Below are 4,866 nucleotides of genomic sequence, written 5' to 3' on the forward strand. Positions count from 1 at the left end.
GCCAAATTCGCCACAATGACGTCATAGGGATGTCCAACGCTTGAGAACGACGTTTGAGAGACTAATTAGGGTCTGCCTAAATTGATGCGCTGGCGGCAAAAGTATTCTCTAGACTACGTGCACTTATTTGCCTTACTGGCACGAGATCATTTTGTACTGTACCTGTGGATTAAATTTTTTCCACTAGACGCTCAATTGTTGATCTCGTGAAAATGGCAAACTTTAATGAAGAGAAATGTCAAAAGAGCAAAAAAAAAATATCCCGTCGTTTGCTGTCCCTATTGGTTTACTTTTGTAGCGTTGGTATTGAAAACCCCGTTATACTATATACAAACATTTGCTTGCCTTGGGGCGTACTATTTAAACGACAAATCTTTCTTCAGCTGTCAAATTGGCTTTCCAAAGACGAATATGCAAGTTTATACAAATAGTTATATTATAGTGCCCTTCCATACCCAATATATATGTACATATATCAAACATATACACTAACTCTCTGCCGCTAACGTCTGCCGATTGCATTTGCTCAGCCAAAAACGTGCCAAAATGACAAATTACCGAGTGTTAACTTTGCGTTAATTTTGGCGTATATCAATGCGAGATGGCCGCTGCATGGCAAATGGACTGAGTCTATGAGCGGCATATACTCCATGACAGTTGGCATTGTTACTATTATATTTCATTCGCGAATCCTTTAAGCCATTAGTCCTCATTCAATGGTGTTAGATGTGGCAGGATGATAGTGCTTGCAGTATTTATAGCGTGCTGGTGACAGCCTAAGGCCAAAAAATAGGCTTTGCTGGGCATACAATAGGGCCAAAGCCCAAAAACACTCACACACACTCATTTTTCGTGTATTCAGCCAGCAGTTTAAGCAGTTCATTTTGTTTCTGTTTCAATTTTTTGTTGTTGCAGTATGTGTCGCAATAATGATTTACTGCTATAAGATTTGGTTGCAAATGCATGCATGGAGTTTGTTGAAGCTAAAAAAATTATTTTTATATGGATCTCGAATTCAAAAAATAAACAATGTTGACAAATCGCCACAATGAACTATTTTTTCAAATTGCGTTTCACTTTTCGTGGCTTTTAGATCAACAAAAAAATTGATTTGGAAGGGTCGTAAGAACCTGTTAGATGGAGTCTACACCCTAGCAAAGATAGGATAATAGAGACCAACCTATAACAGTTATGTACAGATTGGAAGCTAGTTCAGACCCAGGGCATCCCTTTATAAGTATATATATTATTCTAAAAGTTCTTTTATGCAATGATGAAATAAAATAAATTTTGTCTTGAATCCTTTTCAAGATGGGGCCAGCAAAGTTATATTAAAGGGTTCCTTAAAAGTTCGCTTCTTATGGGGATGTGTTCATTGGCATGGCGATTTTTTGTAGGCGCAGCAACGCCACCTCCTTAGGCAATACGCGATCGCTCTTTTCACCTTCTCACCATCTGGCTCTGTGGTGTCTGTGATGATAACTGTCTTCTGCTCCATAACGATTTCCTTGCCATCGCTAGATATCACTTTGGTTTCGGTTGTAATAGTTGTTGTGACCATTTTTTAACTGCTGCCACTAAGTGCAAATGTCTTCTCTATACCGCGCAGCTCATTTAAATCTGGCAACATGCTCTCTTGTGTCGCATAAGTACCAGAGCTGAAAGCTTCGCTGACAGCGGCGGTGGCTGATTTCAGCTCTTCTTTGCTAACACGCGGGAATGGCGAAGTGGGCTTTGAGGACGATTCGGACGCTTCTGTAAGAGAACCTCGACTAAAAGATGCTGGTAATGATGACTTTCGGATGTGAGTGCGCCGGGACTGTACTTACCGTTAATATATCTTTTGTGAGAGTGGTCTACTCATTGAAGCTGCACTGCTGCCGCAAGTTTCACAAGTGGTTGCTGCAGTACTTGCGCCAGTTGTGGTATGTTTTATGCCAGGGCTCACTAGGGCAATGGGTGGTGTCTTTGGATCACTCTCAAGGGGTTGCGTTAAGATTATGGTTTCCAATTGTGTTGATATTTTTGATTTGCCCTCGGAACTCACGACACTAACTTTTTCATTTGCCTCGTGCGCGATACTTATTGATTTGATGACAGTCGATTCCGCTGCTTCAAGATATTCAGCATGCTCTTCACTTGCCTCTTCTTCTAGCTCTTCAAAAGTGTCTACGTCCTCGGAGGGTTTATAAATGCTGGTCATAATAATTGTAGCTAATGATTTAGAACTCTTCACTGGGGGTGTTTTTTACGTGGCGGGTCCCAAACCCAGCGCACAACCCTTGTAGGGAATGTTTCGCCTTCTCACTTTAGCTCGCCTTCGAACGGATGTTCTTAGGCTACCCAGAGGATACTTGGTCAAAGACCGGAAGTAGTGAGCTGCTTGAGCCATGTGTAAAAGAATCGTTTCTGGCCACTCCCAAGTGAATGGCGATCAGAGAACTTTCCTCACTTGCGTGAACTTCTACACATGACTCCATCCTCCTAACATCGACTCGGACCACTATCTTGTTGCAGCTAAGATTCGCACTCGCCCGTCAACAACTCGGTATAAGGGAACTGTGGGACGGCATTTCAAACTCCTTACGTGCAAAAACCATTGGTTTGGAAAGTGCAAAAGAACAGCTGGTACGACGAGGAGTGCCGTGTCGCAGCGGAGAGAAAACAGGCTGCCTACCTCGCAACGTTACGATCGACCACTACACGTGCGGGATGGGATAGATACCGAGAGTTGAAGAGGGAAGCGAGACGCATTTGTAGACAGAAGAAGAAAGAGGCTGAAATGCGTGAGTACGAAGAGCTTGATAAGCTGGCCGACAGGGGTAATGCTCGAAAATTCTACGAAAAAATGCGGCGGCTTACGGAAGGTTTCAAGACCGGAGCGTATTCCTGTAGAACCCCCAAAGGTGATCTAGTCACTGATGCCCAGAGCATACTTAAATTATGGAGGGAACACTTCTCCAGCCTGCTGAATGGCAGTGAACGCACAACACCAGGAGAAGGGGAACCCGACTCCCCAATCGATGACGATGGAGCAGACGTTCCATTACCCGACCATGAAGAAGTTCGAATAGCAATTGCTCGCCTGAAGAACAACAAAGCGGCAGGGGCCGACGGATTGCCGGCCGAGCTATTCAAACACGGCGGCGAAGAACTGATAAGGTGCATGCATCAGCTTCTTTGTAAAATATGGTCGGACGAAAGCATGCCCAACGATTGGAATTTAAGTGTGTTATGCCCAATCCATAAAAAAGGAGACCCCACAATCTGCGCCAACTACCGTGGGATTAGCCTCCTCAACATCGCATGTAAGGTTCTATCGAGCGTATTGTGTGAAAGATTAAAGCCCACCGTCAACAAACTGATTGGACCTTATCAGTGTGGCTTCAGACCTGGCAAATCAACAACCGACCAGATATTCACCATGCGCCAAATCTTGGAAAAGACCCGTGAAAGGAGAATCGACACACACCACCTCTTCGTCGATTTCAAAGCTGCTTTCGACAGCACGAAAAGGAGCTGCCTTTATGCCGCGATGTCTGAATTTGGTATCCCCGCAAAACTAATACGGCTTGGTAAACTGACGTTGAGTAACACCAAAAGCTCCGTCAGGATCGGGAAGGACCTCTCCGAGCCGTTCGATACCAAACGAGGTTTCAGACAAGGCGATTCCCTATCGTGCGACTTTTTTCAACCTGCTTTTGGAGAAAATAGTTCGAGCCGCAGAACTAAATAGAGAAGGTACCATCTTCTATAAGAGTGTACAGCTGTTGGCGTATGTCGATGATATTGATATCATCGGCCTCAACACCCGCGCCGTTAGTTCTGCTTTCTCCAGGCTGGACAAGGAAGCACAGAAAATGGGTCTGGCAGTGAACGAGGGCAAGACGAAATATCTCCTGTCATCAAACCAACAGTCGTCGCACTCGCGACTTGGCACTCACGTCACTGTTGACAGTCATAACTTTGAAGTCGTAGATAATTTCGTCTATCTTGGAACCAGCGTAAACACCACCAACAATGTCAGCCTAGAAATCCAACGCAGGATAACTCTTGCCAACAGGTGCTACTTCGGACTGAGTAGGCAATTGAGAAGCAAAGTCCTCTCTCGACAAACAAAAACCAAACTCTATAAGTCACTCATAATTCCCGTCCTGCTGTATGGTGCAGAGTCTTGGACGATGTCAACAACGGATGAGTCGACGTTGCGGGTTTTCGAGAGAAAAGTTCTGCGAAAGATTTATGGTCCTTTGCGCGTTAGCCACGGCGAATACCGCATTCGATGGAACGATGAGCTGTACGAGATATACGACGACATCGACATAGTTCAGCGAATTAAAAGACAGCGGCTACGCTGGCTAGGTCATGTTGTCCGGATGGACGAAAACACTCCAGCTCTGAAAATATTCGACGCAGTACCCGCCGGGGGAAGCAGAGGAAGGGTCTTCCTCTTCGTTGGAAGGACCTGGCTTCGCTTGGAATATCCAATTGGCGCCACGCAGCGAAAAGAAGAAACGACTGGCGCGCTGTTGTTAACTCGGCTATAATCGCGTAAGCGGTGTCTACGCCAATTAAGAAGAAGAGTTATTCTTTGGAAGACCGTATAACTTCTCAAGAGACAACTAACACGAATTTTTAGTTAAGTTAAATGAATTTAAAGAAAAACTATACCCCATAATTAAAGAAAAAGTTATGAAAGCTAAATTAAAAAATATTAGTAGTCTTAATAAATCTAGGAAACCTCGAGAGCGTAGGAACAAAGAAGAGGATATATATAGAAAAGAATGTAGGAGAAACAAAATAACTGCACGATTCTCATAACATAAGTATTAAAAGAAAATGACGTTACTTTACAAACTACTAAAG

The sequence above is a fragment of the Bactrocera neohumeralis genome, chromosome 4 (assembly GCF_024586455.1).
Source record: "Bactrocera neohumeralis isolate Rockhampton chromosome 4, APGP_CSIRO_Bneo_wtdbg2-racon-allhic-juicebox.fasta_v2, whole genome shotgun sequence".
NCBI lineage: Eukaryota > Metazoa > Arthropoda > Insecta > Diptera > Tephritidae > Bactrocera > Bactrocera neohumeralis.